At 39.6% G+C, this 17,215-nt stretch overlaps 1 long non-coding RNA gene across 1 annotated transcript; it reads left to right on the top strand.

The window, feature by feature from the left end:
• Positions 1-12,171: 12,171 nt before the first annotated feature.
• On the top strand, positions 12,172-14,872 carry LOC306664954. The gene is made up of 3 exons (XR_013764880.1): positions 12,172-12,286; positions 13,157-13,287; positions 14,851-14,872. It is a non-coding gene; the product is annotated as an uncharacterized lncRNA (long non-coding RNA).
• The last annotated feature ends 2,343 nt before the right edge of the window (positions 14,873-17,215 follow it).

Below are 17,215 nucleotides of genomic sequence, written 5' to 3'. Positions count from 1 at the left end.
GACATTTATAGGGCATACTTAATGGTATATTAAATATTCATATATATCATCATAATGTCTAAGGCAGCTACTATTTTTCTAAAGAAATAGTATTTCATTCAGAGGCTGCCCAGAGTTTGAACTATATCATAGTTTCTACATCCTTTCTTTCTTTTTTTTAAATTGTAAACAAATGGGATACATGTTGTTTCTCTGTTTGTTCATGGAGTAAAGGCATACCATTTGTGTAATCATAAATTTACATAGGGTAATGTTGTTTGATTCATTCTGTTATTTTTCCCTTCCCCCATCCCTCCCACCCCTCTTTTCCCTCTATACAGTCCTTCCTTCCTCCATTCTTGCCCCCCTCCCTAACCCTAACCCTAAACATAACCCTAACCTTAACATTAACCCCTCCCACCCCCCATCTACATCCTTTCTAATTTGGAGTAGTTTCCCCAAAGGGAGCCATATTATTGAAACAAAAGTTTTAATATCATGCCAAATAGGCTCTGATATTTTACAGATACACCTGTATAGAACAAGGTTCCTTGTTCTGGACCCTGGGTGACCACAAAGAAATCAAGAGGCCATGATAATTAAATGTTGAAAGGAAGTAGCATTCGTAAAACTCACAGCATAATCTGGAGGCAAGCAGAAATGAAAGTGGAAATTAGTAGTGGTTTTCACTCACCACTTTTGCTTAAACAAGAGAAGTATGGTCCAGTTTTGCAATTGTTAGCTGCCAGTTTCTCAAATAAATAAATAAATAAATAAATGCAAATGTAAATATATGTATACATTTATCCATTTATTAATTTTTTAAAAAAAATAAAGATCACTTCCTGACTAGCAATGAGTTAGGAAACTGGCCTCAAATTCTGATCAGATCCCTCAGTATTAGTCAAAAATAATATAAAAGAGCACAGAAATCAGCTGATAGGGGTTTAAGATTGCACAATTAAACCTGAATGTACATGATAGTATACACAGACTGGTATACACATCATTGAAATGATTATGAGAGGATGAAACAATCCTGCTGAAGCCAGATTTCCTTCACATTATCCCAATTTTCATGAAAGAAAATCTGGTATGTAATTCTCTTGATTATAGATATGAAAAAGGAAGCAAGAATGCAAAGCTGAGAGAAACAGATGCTACCCACAGGGCAGCGGTGGCATTTGGTTGTTTTAACATGAAGTGTGCTTCTTTTTTTTTTTTTTTGAAATGAGAGTAGCCACTCCTGCTTCTTTTGAGGCTCCATTTACCTGGTGCATCAATTTCCATTCTTTTGCTTTCAATCTGTGACTATCTTTGCCTGTAAGGTGGGTCTTTTGCCAACAACATACGGTAGGGTCTTATTCTTGAATCTATTCTGCCAGTATATTTCTTTTAGTTGGAAATTGAGACCATTTATATTAAATGTTATGGAGAGATCTTTATTAATTTCCACCATTCTGGTTGATTTCTAATGTACAATTTGGTCTTGTTTCTCATTTGCTTAGCTACTCTTGAAATGAGATTTGTTCTTTTGTGAGTTCTGGAGTTAGTTTTTATTTTTTTCTGTGTGGAATATTTCTTTAAGTATTTTCTGTAGTGCCAACTTAGTTTTAATTTCTGCCTATCTTTGAAGGTTTTTATTTCTGCTTCAATCTTAAGAATAGCTTTGCTGGATATTGCAATCTTGATTAACAGTTATCTTTCAAGACTTGGAACACAGAATTCCAAGCCCTCCTGGCTTTTAGAGTTTGTGCTGAGAAATTATAAGTAATTTTAATTGGCTTACCTCTAAATGTGACCTCATGTTTTTATCCTGAGGCTTTTAAAATTTTATCCTTATTCTGTATGTTAGGTATTTTAATTATAATGGGTCATGGAGAGGTTCTTTTTTGATCTTGTCTATTTGAGGTTCTAAATGCCTCCTGTATCTGAATGTTCATCTCATTTTCAAGTTTTGGAAAATATTCTCTTATAATTTCCCTGAAGAGGTTATCAATTCCTGTAGCTTACATATCATAACCCTCTTCAAAGCCAATGATTCCCACCACCTCTTTTGTACTGAGATTGAATTCAGGAGTGGTTAACCACTGAGCCACGTCCCAAACCCCTTTATTTTCAATTCCAACAATTTTAAATGTGTTCTCAATATTGTCCCATAGTTATTATATACTCTGTTCATGTTTACTTTTTTTTTTCTTTAATACTGCCTGAATGTTCAAGTGTTGGGGTCTTAAGCCCCCTTGCTCTTCTCGACCAGCGGTAAGGGAAGGGGACACTCCCCAACAAGGTCAGACCGGGATAGGTAGGGCCGACTGACCACCCCCTCCCAGCCCTCCGGGTGGAGGACAAATTTATTGAGGAAATCACATAGCTTTTATGTAGGGTGGGGGCTAGGCGGGAACCAATCCGTTTAAAGGTCAGCAAGGCATGGGGGTTCAGCAGGCAAGAGTCCCATAGGACTATATGGCAAGCATGAGCTGATCACGTTTGCGGAACTGTTGTTAACCAATCCCTGACGGTGGTCCGATTCATTGTCACCAACCCTTGAAACCACCTTTGAGCCTTGATTTTGCTGACTCGCCAGGGAGTAAAGAGTCAGCCTGAGTTAGTTAACATGTCATTAGTCCCAACATTCAAGGCTGGCCACTTTGTCTTCCAGGTCTGAGATTCTGTCTTCAGAATAGTTTACTCTGTTAGAGAGACTTTCAACTGAACTTTTAATATGACTTATATGTCTTTTAATTCCAAGATTTCTGTTTGGTTCCTTTTAAATATCCCTATCTTTTTAAAATAAAAATTTAAATAAATTTTAAATTTTTAAATAAAAATTTCTCATTCATATCATGTACTGACTTCCTTAATTCATTCAGTTGTTTTTATCTTGGAATTCATTGATCACTTTTGTAATTATGCTTTCAGGTTCTTTATGTGACATTTACTTCATCCACTTCAATATCTTTGGAGTCAGTTGCTGGTGAATTATTAACTTCAGAAAGTATCATGCTAGGTTGGTTTTTTATATTTTTTGAGTTCCTGTTTTGGGTTTTATGTATCTGTTGGAATAGATTTCACTTCTACTCTTATGTGTGAGCCTTTTTAGGGCACAGCCTTCTCTTGCCAAACTGTTCTGGAATGATCTCAATTGAAACCCCCTCATAGGTGTTGTACCCACAGCCTTTGTGTTAATTCTCTCTTTTTTTGCTGTAGGAGTGTATGTCCTTGAGTGGAACCTGAGGGCCCTTCCCTACCATTACTACTTGGGACCTGGTCATTCTTTTTTTCCTCTCTTTTATTTGTATTAAAATATATCTGAAGTTTGAGTGTGGTCAGTTTGTGTGTGGAGCAGGGTGTACAGTCTTTTGGCTGGGTTTAGTTCAGTAGCTGGGTCTCTATCATGAACTTGTGTCCCTGTAGATTCCCAGCAGTTTCTGAGGTTTAGTCCCTAGTCAGTTGGTGCCGTAACTCTGGAACCAAGACAGAATATCATGACAGAAGATCACGTCTTCTCAGCCTAGTTCATAACATCCAGAAGCAGAGCTATACTAGTGGATTGTGAAAGGTCCTGGAAATGTACCCTTTATGGAGCCTGAGACACCTGTCACTGGCATATGATAATTTTTCCTTCCAATGAGAACATGTATATTTAAAAGACTATGACGACTGTTGTCAAGCAAGCCTGCTAAGGTCTTGGTGTCCCTCATGAGAGACAGGCCACATTCTTGCTATGGGGATAGATTATATAATTTTTGGAAATTAACTATTTTTCCTCATTTGCTTTTATGTCTTTACAACATATTATGAGAAACATGTCTTTCAGTTTTGATGGGTGGTGCTAATATGGATTCCAAATTTCTTTCACAAGGAAAGCAATGAAAGAAGTCAGAATAGCCTGAGACCTGCATCTTTTACTTTGTGAGACAAGCCATGCTCAGGATAGCCTGGATGGGTGAAGAATCCCACCTTCCAGCACAAGGTGGGACAATGCCAGAGGTATTTCACATCAGTGAAGGTTCTTCGTGACAAACAAGATATACTTTTGCTGTTTATTTCAGGGAAGGAATTCATTAAAGATTCTAGAATGGTCACTCAGGGAAGGCCACTACAGTGAGGAAGACACTACTGCTCAGCATAAATGCTGGCACTCTCACTAAGAAGGTTAGGGAGTGGACTTCCTGCCTCATGAATTGAAATACTTTGATTATCTTATTTGTCAAATTATGAATTTGGCACAACATCTGCTTCCTCCTATTGCTCATTTTCAAATTAAAACCTCTCGTAAGTCTGATTGGCCAAACTAGATCGCATGCTTAAACCTGAGCTACAAAGAAGGCTGGAAAAGTGAGTCCTGGCTTCTCTCTTGTCAGAGGTGAGCTATAAACATGCTCACAGGGTTCTAGATAGCTGTAGTATGTGTCCATTGTTCAGAACAACACAATTACATATAAGTGACATTACTAAGTACTGCAGTTAGATGAGATTAAAGGGAGATGAAAACATTTTGATTAACTCTGTTTCTTTGTTTCTAGGAAAATTAACAAAACAAAACAAATGCTTTGAATAAGGAGTGGAGAAATTCCTAATTTTGTCAGGTCATGAAAGAGATTGTATGAGTTTATTTATTTGCCCGGTTTTATACATCAACCTATTTATATGCCTGCTTTGTCACTGAGCTAGCATTGCAGGATTAAAGAGGTTTTGTCGCCTTGTCTGGGAACCAGTCATCACACGGAGCATTGTGCAGGAAACAGAGACAGCAGCAACAGCTGAGACAAAACTTCCCACTTTTTGACTGATAATCTCCTGATGCAGGCCCGGCCTTGCTGGCTGCAAGAAGCATCTTGGCAGGTAATAAAGTCATGTCTGGAATTATGAAAATCTTTACATCACAAAGCCCAGAGTCCGTTAAAAAGTTTCTTGCAAGGCTACAGAGTTGTCTCTTGGCATTCAGAGGTAGGAAGGGCAAGTGGGATTGAGCCAGGACTCTGAAAACACAGAGACCAATATAGAGCGTCTCTGTCCCGCTTTGTCTGTCTGTCTCTCCATCTGTTGCAGCATACTGTGTCATCTCTGCTTCTCTCTAGCCATCTGCTTCATTTTTTCTCTCTGAAAACTGATTTTCTCTGCTTTTGTAGAAAATGGCTACTTCAGATCTTTGTTTCCTTTCTTTTCAAGAGCCTGCAGAGACAACTGGTGTTTCCAAGTCTGGATTCCAAGTGCCTGGAATAGATAATCCCTAGGCAGTATGACTTGCGTCTCCCCCAAATGCATGTTTACCTGGAGCCTCAGAATGGGACCTTATTTAGAAATAGGGTCTTTGCAGATGTAAGTCATTAAGATGGGGTTATTCTCGATTACAGTGGGCCATAATCCAGGGCCTAGGATCATTATAAAAAGACAGAATTGAAAACACAGAGACAAAGGAGAGAGTGTTATGTGAAGGTGAAGCGAAGATTAAAATTATGTTTCCACAAGCCAAAGGATGTCAAGGATTGCAAGGAACCACCAAAAGATAGGAGAGAGTATGGAATAAATCTTCCCTTAGAGACTGAAGACAAATGCCAACACTGCAATTTTGGATTTCTAGCCTCCAGACATGTGGGAGGATAATTTTCTGTTGTTCCAAGCCTTTCATGTGCGGCACTTTGTTGCAGTAGTCCTAGGGAACTAACGTAATCTCCTTGGCCCTTTTGGATCTAATGTCCACCCAGGTCAGTTGTGGTCAGGGTTGAGAAGTTGAACCAGCGCCCCTAAAGAAGCTACTCCAGGGAGGGGCCGAGGAGGGGCAGGTAAATTGATGAACAGATATAACAATCTTTTCCATACTTCTTCAAACCAGAGATGTCTGGGGGTACCCAGCAGTGACCAGGGGCAATGTGGGACTCCAGGAATAAGTCTTGACCATTAGTCCTTTAGAGTTGATTCATCTCTTGTTATATTTGTGGGGATGGGATTTTGGTGGATTGAAAAAGTGCTGATAACCCTTTACTCCTCCCTGTATTCACAGCCTTTGCCTCTCTTCCCAGCAAGAGTTAGACTCTATTTCCCTGCCCTTTCATTCTGGGCTAGCCTTATCGCTTGTTTTGCCAAAAAAATGCAGCAGGAGAGTTGGGTGTTGGTTCTCAGCACAGGATTCAAAAGCACTACGTGTTTTGCTGTTGCAACGTAAATAACCTCAACTAGTCTGCAGTGTGACCAGTCATTTCCATCACCCCAGTTGCCAGTCAACCAATTGCCCAACTTGTTACTATTGTCATGCTGGACCCACTGAATCCCAGATGACCAGCCAGGGGATGGCAGACCATGAGCAAACCCAGCGAAGATCAACTGGTTCTGGTCCACACCAACAGAATCACCCAGCTGACCCCATAGACTCTGGAGCACTTTTAAGATACTAAGTTTTGGAATGATTTGCTGTGCTGCAGTAGATAGCCAAATCAGAAAAAAATGGCAATCTGGATTTTAGTAGACCTCATATTTGAAAACTGGGAAGAATTTATTCATAAAACAGATAATTACTAGGTTCCATATTAATAGCTGGGTCAGTTGGGCAAATCGTTATAAACTGCCTGGGTGTCAATTTCCCTGTCTGGTAACTGAAGTTAGGGTTCTCCTACGTTGATTATGGGAAGAGTAAAGGAGACAAACATGAAGCAGCACATGATGAATCGTAAACAGGTATCATTTCTCTGTGTTCTTCCTATCGCTTCTTCATTGAAGCATTGATAACTTGAGAAACTAATAGAGTCCATGTTACAGACATGAGAGCGATATGCTTCTTACCCGGGAGGCCCAGCATGATCTGGCCTCTGAGCTTTCTGTTGGCTTCACTTTCCTCCCTGGCTCATTACCTCCTGAGCAATGGTGACCTCTCATTCCGTACACACCAAACACCTTCCCTTGTGAGAACCTTTGGACTTCTGTTCTCTCTACCTCAGAGAGTCTTCTTTTCTCTCTCTTGGTTTGAGAGTTTTATATCATAATATAACATCTGTTTCAAGTATATTCCATGATTTTGGCATGGTTGTAGAGTTGACTTCTACCCCAATAACCTAATTTCAGAACATTCCCATCTCCCCAAAAGAAACTTCACGCTCATTCTCAGTGGCTTCCTTTTCTCCCCTACTGACCCCAGACACTAATATGGCTTCTGTGTCTGTAGATTTGCCTTTTTGGGTGTTTTTATAAAAATTAAATAATTTTGCATTTTTTATACACAATGAAATTTTATTTTTTATTCTTAATTTTTTCTTTTTAGTTATACATGACAGTAGGATGCATTTTGATGTATCATGCATACATGGAGTGTAACTTCCCATTCTCATGGTTATATATGATGTGGCCTTATACTGGTCATATATTCACATATGAACCTAGGAAAGTTATGTCTGATTCATTCTACTGTCTTTCCCATTCCCATTCCCCATACCCCTGTCCAATCCAGTGAACCTCCACTCCTTCCATCCCCCTCTACCTATTGTGTGTTAGCATTTGCATATCAGAGAGAACATTTGGCCTGTGGGTTTTTGGGATTGGCTTATTTCACTTAGCATGATAGTCTCCAGTTTCATCATTCACTGGCAAATGCCATAATTTCGTTCTTCTTTATGGTGTTTATGGACCACATTTTCTTCATCCATTCATCTGTTTAAGAGCACCTAGGTTGGTTCCATAGCTTAGCTATTGTGAATTGAGCTGCTGGGAACATTGACGTGGTCACGTCACTATGGTATGCTGATGTTAAGTCCTTTGGGTGTAAATCTAGGTATGGGATGACTGGGTCAAATGGTGTTTCCATTACAAATTTTCTAAGGAATCTCCATACTGCATTCCATAGTGGTTGCATCAAATTTGCAGTTCCACCAGCAATGTATGAGTGTACCTTTTCCCCCATATCCTCACTAACATTTATCATTACTTATATTCTTGATAATTGCCATTCTGACTGGAGTGCGATGAAATCTCAGTGTAGTTTTAATTTGCATTTCTCTAATTTTTGCATCTCTTTTAATGGCCTTTTTTTTCCTATTCTTTCATATCAGCTAAAGTCTTACCTCCTCTTCCCTCAAACTTCACTTCGCATCAGTTCCTTGTTTGTTTTCTTTGTAGAACTTAATTTTTAATTGTTTTACATTTTTGTTTACTTGATTTTGTCTGTCTAGGCTACTAGAAAGTACAAACCATCAAGCCCAAAAGGCAGCAAGTGTTGTTGATGATGTGGACAAATTGTTATCCTCATGCACCATTGAAGGGGAAGTCAATTAGTACAGCCATCAAGGAAAACAGCATGGAGGGCCTCAGAAAATTAAAAACAAAACTACTGTATGATCTGACTCTCCCACTTTTGGGTATTTATCCAAAAGAATTTCAATCAGGATTTCGAAGAGATATTACGGCTGTCATGTTCATTGCAGTGTAGTTCACAATAGTCACAATGGGAAACAACCTGAACATCCACTGCTGGATGAATACATAGGAAAATGTATACATGCACTGGAAAATTATTAACCCTTATAAAGAAGGAAATTCTGACAAATTCTGTTGTACCTACGACAACAAGGTGAATCTTAAGGACATTTTACTCAGTGGAATTAGTCTCAGAAGGACATGGTTCCACTTACATGAGGCATCGAAAAGAGTTAAACTCAGCTGGGGTGGCTGAGTGAGGAAGATGGAGAGTTCAAAGCCAGTCTCAGCAACTTAGAGAGGCCCTAAGCAACTCAGCAAGGCCCAGTCTCAAAAAAAAACAAAAAAAAACAAACAAAACAAAACAAAACAAAAAAACAGAGTTGGGACGTGACTCAATGGCTAAATGCCCCTGGTTTCAAACCCTGGTGCCAAAAAAAAAAAAAAAAAAAAGGGGGGGGGGTTAAGTCATAGGAGCAGAGAGCAGAATGGAGTGGAATGGTAGCTGAAGGGAGGGAAATGGGGACTTGCTAATCAACAGATTGACAGGCACAGAGTCGCAGTTATGCAAGATGAACTGGTTGTGGGAACCTGCTGGGTGACATTTTGCCTATAATCAGTAGCCCTGTGTTTCATGGTTTGTGGAAGTGAGGTCTCATATGAAGTGTTCTTATCACAATAAAATAAAATTTAAAACAGTGCTGAGTTTTAAAGAGAAGCTCCAAACTTCTCCCTGGGAGAGGTTATAAACTGTAACAAAGAGTACCCACACATGGCCACCATTGTTTGGAGGTAGCTTTCCTATTGAGGTCCAATACAGCACATGTCCCTTGCTAAATGACTGGGGAAACAGAGCAAGGACTGCGACTGATTTGTGTGCAGCATTTTCTAACCTTCTGTCATCTGGTCTGTGGAGCTCTTGGTTGGGGCTTTGTTTATTTTCTGGCATGTGGGGAGCGTCAGGCCCTGCATTGTTCTCCGAGTTCTGTTAATACAGCTGGGCTGCTGGCTTGGTCCGCTGGCTGCCAGCATGTTCTCCTACATCAGCTCCTGGCTTGTTTCTTCAGAGGTTTTGGTCTGAAACGAAAGCATTTCCTTTGTTCATTTGCAAACTGAGGATTAGCAGCATCTAGACTTTCTGAAATGGGCCAGAAAAACCAGTGATTCACACAGAGGGAAGCTGCAGGGACCTGTGGAAGCTGTCGAGCAGACTTTGAACTGAGTGGAGATGGAAAAGAAGCCTTTTAGGGGTCCAGTGAGCATCCAGATCAGGAACCCCTTGGCTTAGGGGTCCAGTGAGCGTCCAGCTTGGGAACCCCTTGGCTTAGGGGTCCAGTGAGCGTCCAGATGGGGAACCTCTTGGCTTAGGGGTCCAGTGAGCATCCAGATTGGGAACCCCTTGGCTTAGGGGTCCAGTGAGCATCCAGATCGGGAACCTCTTGGCTTAGGGGTCCAGTGAGCATCCAGATTGGGAACCCCTTGGCTTAGGGGTCCAGTGAGCATCCAGATCGGGAACCCCTGGGTTTGGCACATGTGCATCTGATGAAGTGGTGCAGAAGTCCTGGCTCTGCTTCCTTCTCGAAGCCTTTGCCATTTCTGTGAGGAAGGGCCTTGACTTGAAAGCGTTACTTGGGAAATGCCCAAGTGCACTGATCTCTTTACGTGATTCTCATTTAATCTCCCAAACTCCCTGTTATCTCCTTTTGTAATGCGAAGAAAAACATGAAGAACACCACCTAAGATCTCTTAGCTAGCAAGTGGCAGGGTTGGGATTTGAACCTTCTGATCCCAAAGCTCCTGTCTTTAAAAAAATTATTGTTCTTAGTTGAAATAATTCTTAATAATTAGGTTTACTAATTATAGGCCAGATACTGCAGTCCACTCTGTAAAGGACCTAGAGACAGAAAAAAAAAAAAAAATTTATGTGGTTGTAGTGCTCAAGTAACACATAAAAAATACCTGGATGATGAATAGGCATTAAATTTTATCATATCCGTCTATGTGACCTTGGAGAAGTGACATGAACTTTCTGAGTCTCAGTTCTCAGGCAAGTAAAATGAAATAGTAATCTACCCACTCCAAAGGGTCATTGAGAAGATTTGGAGAGAAAATAGATCATTCATTCACTCAACCTATAAATATGTATCAAGTGTTAACCACGTGCCAGGCAGAGAGCTTTAGATATTAATCTAATGGGGAGCACGCTTGCCCCAGCCCATCATGGAGCTTACAGCATAGAGAGGAAGATAGAAAAGAAGTACAGTAATGTAAATGAGGGATACTATAATAACAGAAGCAGGGTGTACTATGGAAATGTGTAGCATGGACACTCAGCTTCCATGTGACTCCAAAAATGCTTTGTGAACCTCAATAGACCTGCACACACATTATAAGGCATATTTATTTTGTCCACAAAATTGAATTATCTAATTTCATTAAATAGGCTGAAGTACAGTGCTGTCGATCTAGAGTAATCTGACATTAAGAAATATATGTTTCTGCCAGAGACGGAATTGAAGAAAGTTCTGAAGTCTTATTGGGGAAAATATGGGCAGAATATTCGTAACCCTAAGGTAAACCAAACCCCTCAAGATTTGGTTTGAATGTGGATGAGAGGTTCAAGCCCAGGCCTGGACATTGGATGACCCAGCTTTGTCACTGGCCTGGAGCATTACCTGGGCAGGTCACTTCCCTGACCAGGATGTGAGGGCCACCAGGGCAGGGATTCTTTCTGCTGTTCTTTTGTTTGCTGAAGTATCCCAAGAACCTTGGACACAGCCTAACAAATTCTAAGTACATGACAACTAGGAGGAGACGGACTGCCTGGTTGAAACCTTGAGATCTCATTTTCCTCTTCTTCCACGGGAGGTGGAACTGAAAGGGACTGAGCTGGCCAATGAGCTCTTCAGAGTCCACAGTTGAATCATGACACACTAAACCCCATGTGCACAATGGTCATGGGAATAATGTCACTAGCATGTGAGTGCCTAGGAGTTTCCAGTTGGGTATATATGGTTTTAAAATACTCAATTTGGATCCAACTTTTCACATGAATGTTTTATTTTTCTCATTGGTTCTTTGTGGGATCTCATGACAAGCTACTGAATTTGTGAGAAATTATTATGGCATTCTAAAAGGAAATAAGCAAACAATACATTTATCATTATTAGTGCTGTTGGAACGAACAACCCAGAAAATATAAGATGACATTTTCTAAAGATGACATTTGAAAACACAAATTTTCAAGAAAAGTAAAGCCATACATATTTGAATAGTATTTTTGCATGTACGTGGCTGCAAATTTTGCACTAGCCTGGATGTTTAGAGAGTAATTGTTCTGAACAAGTTTATACATTGTTCAAAATAAGATGACATGAGCTTTAAAGGTGTTTGTGAGAATCTGTCAAGTCGCAGGTACTGTGCTGGGCACGCTCCTACTTATCATAGTGGGATAGATGCAGAAAGCTTATTATAGTGGCAACTGAGGCTCGTGCCATCTGCCCCAGAGGGAAACAGGAGACTGTTGAGTTTACAATATGTATGAAATATTCAATGAACATTAACTATTATTGTTATTAGATAAGGTCCCAAAGCAAGTGGTTGACAAAGCTGTACAAACCCATCTGTCTGCTTTATGAGTCCAGTAGTAGCAAAAAATAATGCCACCACCAAACATTCTCTAGTTAAATAAGCATACATGTGTTTATTTCATATATATATAGAGAATATATATGTATAAATATGTGTAGGTATATATATATTTAAGTAATGTATTTTTTCCTTTTTCAGTTCCATCTTAGGCAGCTTGGGCTGCTATAACAAAAGGACCATGGGCAGGTAGCATGGCCAACAGAAGAGACTGGAAAGTCAAAGACCAAGATGCCAGCAGCTCAGATGCCTGGTAAGGGGTCTCCTTCTTTGTACAGGACTGTTTTCTCATTGTAACTCACTGGTAGATAAAGAAGGGACAGAGACACAGCAAGCTCTATGTTTCTTCTTATAAGGGCACTAATCCCATACTGAAGGGCCCCACCCAAGTGACTAGCTAATCCCAAAGACCCTGCCTCCTAATACCATAGCACTGGGATTAGGATATCAGTGTATGAATTTTGGGGGAACACGAGTGTTGTCTGTAACCAGCTCTATATGTGGCTTATAAAAGTTTCTTGTTACTATTAATACTTTTTTTTAAAGTGTCTTTCTCCTTCCCTGACCTCCCTGGTAGAACACAGAGGGGTCTCTTTTGACTTCATGGAGTTCTGCCTTGTCAGAGAAGAATGTGCCTTTCTAAAGCTCATGTGACCTAACCCCATTTATGTGACTGATGGGAGTCTGATGCTCGGAGGGCTGGAAGGCTTCCTTGTGGTCCCTTGGTGTATTAGTGCTGTGGTGGGGACGACAGCCCAGCTTTCCTTGATGCCTTTGTGAGGAGCTCTGAAGTCTCCCACTGCAGTCTGGCTGGGAGTGGCAAGCCACTGCCAGAGGAGGCCCGGAGACAAGCAAGGCTGAAAGCTGCGACAGCACTTCATACTGTTAAGTGCAGAAAACCACAGCAAGGAATCTGAAGGCACTCGCTGGCAAATAGTGACGACAGGCAAGCTTTCTGCAGCTATGTGAATGCAGCCATTGCTTAGCGACAAAATTATTAATGTAAGAGCTGCTTTTTCTCAGGACGCTCGTCAGTCTCCAAAGTCCTATAGGACAAAGTATTAGTGTTAGTTTAATCTCCTCCATTTCCTCTTTCTTCCATCGATTGCTCGATGGAAGGAAGCATAATCCAACATGGAGTGGCGAAGGGAACCCTGGATTCAATCCCAGGAGAGTGGGCAGGAAGAAAGCTCTGGATACAAACTGCACAGCTTTGAGGCACAGCTCTGCTACTTCCTTGGGTTATCAATCTGGGTGAGTCACTTAAATACAGCGAGAAAAGAAAAACCTTCGACCTTTTTAGAATGTTGATTTGGGGAAAGATGCTGCTTCTCTCTGAAGCTCAGTATTTCCAGCTATAGCTCAGACAGTTGTCAGGAAGATTCGTGCCACTTGGTTATTCTAGAATTGCAGTCTTACTGTGTCCTTCATCAGTCATAGCCTCTTCCTCCCAGTTCCTGATGGTCCTGCCTTTGGACTTCTCTTATGATGCGTGTCCCACTGTTCAGTTATAATTATCTTCATCTCTGCCTCCTCATGAGCATGTTTACCCCATTGACTTCCTCATAGTAAATACTCACTAAAGATTTGTTGAGTGGTTGGACAATTATGAGAGTTTCTGGTCCCCGTGCATCTCAGAGTGAGTGGTCATGTTGGTGTGCTATGCTTTTTATTAACCTTTTATAATAGATAACTTTGAATATGTTCGAAGAAGAAAGAGTAGCAAAATTAATGCCATGAGCCCATCACTCAGCAACATTAATTATCCATCACATCTAATCTGGTTGCATCTTGTCTTCACACCGTTCCCTTTCCTTAGATTTTTAAGCAAATTGCAGACATCACATAAAGTTCTGTAGAAGAAATTCAGAATGTACTTCCAAAGGGAGGGTATTTCTATGTGTAACAACAATACCTTTAACACACCCAGAAAATGACAATGTATTTTTAATATTATTGAGAATTTAGTGTTCATGTTTCCCTGACTTTTTTGCATATATATTTATACACATATTTACAATTTATTTATCAGAATTAGGACTCAAATGAGGTACATGTATTGCTTTGTATTTTGTTGACATGTCCCTTAAGTCTCTTAAATTGTCTTTTTCTCTCTTCAAGTCTGTCCGTTATCTTCTTTGTGTATTTTGGGGCTCTGTTGTTAGGTGCATATATTTTTATAATTGTTATGCATTCTACATAGATGATGAAAATTATGAAATGTTCTTCTTTGTCTATATTAACAGTTTTTGTTCCAAGGTCTATTTCATATGATATAGTGTAAAAAGTCCATCTGTCTTTTGCTTGCTGTTTGCATGCTGTCTTTTCCAGTCTTTTTACCTTCAACTGATTTGGGTTTTTGAATCTAAATTATGTCTCCTGTTGATAGCATATGGTTGGTTAATTTTTTAAAAAATCCACTCTGCCTAAAAGGATGTTTGATATATTTGCCTTTAACATATTTACTGATAAAGTGGGTTTGTATGTGCAGTTTTACTATTTGTTTTCTAGAAATCTACTTATTTTTTGTTCCTTTGTCCTCAATTTTTACCTTGTGTGTTAGATGCAGATATTTTCCAGAGTACAATTTAAATTCCATTGTTGTTTCTTTTATTATAGTTTTGAATTTAAAATTTTTGAGATTGCAATTAACATCTTGATTTAAAACAACTAGTTTGTATTAATACCAACTTAATTTGAATAACATTGTTCCTTATAGTTTTTTTTTTTTTTTTTTTTTGTATTGTGGAGTGAACTCATAGGTACTTAACCACTGAGCAACATTCTTGACCCTTTTTACATTTTATTTTGAGACAGGATCTCACTAAGTTGCTGAGGCTGACCTTGAACTTGTGATCCTCCTGCCTCAGCCTTGTGAATTGCTAGGATTACAGGTGTTTGCTACTATGCCCAGCTTCAAATTAAATCTTTAAGCATTGTATGCTTGTCAACACAGATTTATAATTACTTTATTCAGTTGTATTTTATGTCATATAGGAGAAAGAATTTCAAAGAAACAATATTTCTATGGTGGCTTTTATATTCATCTACATAGTTATCTTTACTGGTACTCTTACATATTTATTTATATGCATATTATTTGTTTATTTTTGTGCTGAGCATTGCACCGAAGGTCTCCTGCATGTACTCTACCTATGAGCTACACGCTAGCCCATTCCTTTTATTTTTTCATGTGAATTCAAACTATGATCTAGTGTGCTTTTATTTCAACCCAAAGGATTTTCTCTAGGATTTCAAGTAGGGCAGGTCTGCTGGTAACCAATTCTGTGTGTTTGTTTATCTGTAAATGCTTAATTTCTCCTTGGTTTCTACAGGACAGATTTGGCACACATGGCATCCTTAGTCGATAGAATTTCTGTTGATGCCACCTCACTGCCGTCTGGCCTTGAAGGCTTCTGGTGAGAGGCCAGCTGTTCATTTATGGAGGATCCCTTACAGGTGACAGAAGGGCTCCCTCTTGTGCCTTTGGGATTCTTTCCTTGTCTTTCAAGGAAAGACATGGTTTGGTCATGATGTTCTAGGTGGGGAGTCTTTGAATTGATCCCACTAGGAGTTTTTGAGATTTTTGGAGGTACCAATGCTTTTCCATCAGATTTGGTAAATTTTGGCCATTGTTTCTCCAAATATTCTTTGTGTTCCTTTCATTCTTTTTACTGAGCCTCTCATTATGCTCACATGGCTCAGTGGATGTGTCCACAGTTCTCCAGGTTCATTTCCTTCATTTCCCTTCTCTATTACTCAGACTAGATCATCCGTACTGACTTACCTTCCCGTTTAAGGATTACTATCTTTCGCTTGCTCAAACCTTCTGTTGGGCCCTCTAGAGAATTTTTCACATGATTATTGTAATTTTCATCTCTGGAATCTTTATTTGCTTCTTAAAATAACTTTTATCTCTTTATTGATATTTGATTTGGTAAGATATCATTCACATACTTTCCTTAGTTCTACAGATGTGCTTTCCTTTAGTTTTTAAATAATAATTAAAAGAGCTGCTTAAAGTTTTGATCTAGTAAATCCAATGTCTGGACATCCATGGGGATAGTTTTTATTGATCTGCTTTATTCCCATAGTTTGGCCATGCTTTCTTATTTATTTGCATGTTTCATTTTCTTTGTTGAAAGGTGGGACATTTTTAGTAATGTAATGTGACAATTCTTCCCCTTTACCAGAGAAAGATTTGTTTTTATTGCCATTTGCTATTGTTTGTTTAGTGATTATTAAAAAAAAAAATAAGTCCTTTGTAGCTTGTATTGCTTCTCATGTATGGTCCATCAAAGCCTCTGGTCAGTTAGCTTAGGTAGGTCAGTTAACAATTAGAGAATTTCATAAATGTATGGAAAAATGTGTCTGTGCTCTTGGTGAAGGGCTCTGTTTCTGCTGCAGCACAACTTCAATGTTCAGCCATGTAGTTTACAACTTTGCTTTAGTCCTAACTTTTACTTTGAATGGTGCCTCAGTATTAGCCAGAGATGAGAACTTGAGACCCTCAGCATGCATAGAACCTGGTGTTGGCATGCAGACTTCTAAATGGACAGCAATATGTTAGAGCTCTTCAAAACTATCTACAGACATTTTTTTCTTATTTATTCCTCTTGAGCTTTTTGGTTAGCCCATTACTTGTCTCAACTAATATCCACTACCCTGGGCACCCAGGATATTAAACAGCAACTGCTTGGATAAATACCTCTGGAGAAAAGTTTCACTGAGTGAGCTCCAACTTGGGAGTAAGACAAATGGACTTCAAGTGGGATCCTCCAGGGAACCACTAACCAGCTTAAATGATGATTCCCTGGGCACGGGGCTTTGAAGGAGCTCCAGTCCCATCGTGCCCCTTCATTGACTGCCAGGCTGCTGTCCTTCTGCATGATGGCAGGCTCTTGGTTTTCCAGTACTGCTGAGCTGGGGAAAGGGAAAAAACTAGGACAACTCAAAATATTATAACGCTTACTGTTCTTACTGGGATCCTTTAATTTCTCCTGGGTAAATTCTCCTCAGATTTCAGCAAGACTTTGGCAGATTTGTAGATCTCTAATAAAGATGATTCTGACAATTTTTGCCACTATTCTCGTTGCTTTCATGGAGAAGATTTTTGGAGATTTGTACTGTGCTATTTTCACTGATAGCAGCTCCCTTTTAAGTTTCATTTAATCTATAGTTT

Source organism: Sciurus vulgaris (assembly GCF_902686455.1).
Source record: "Sciurus vulgaris genome assembly, chromosome: 6".
Classification (NCBI taxonomy): Eukaryota; Metazoa; Chordata; class Mammalia; order Rodentia; family Sciuridae; genus Sciurus; species Sciurus vulgaris.
The sequence above is the reverse complement of the archived record's forward strand: the minus strand, read 5'-3'. Positions and strand labels throughout refer to the sequence as shown.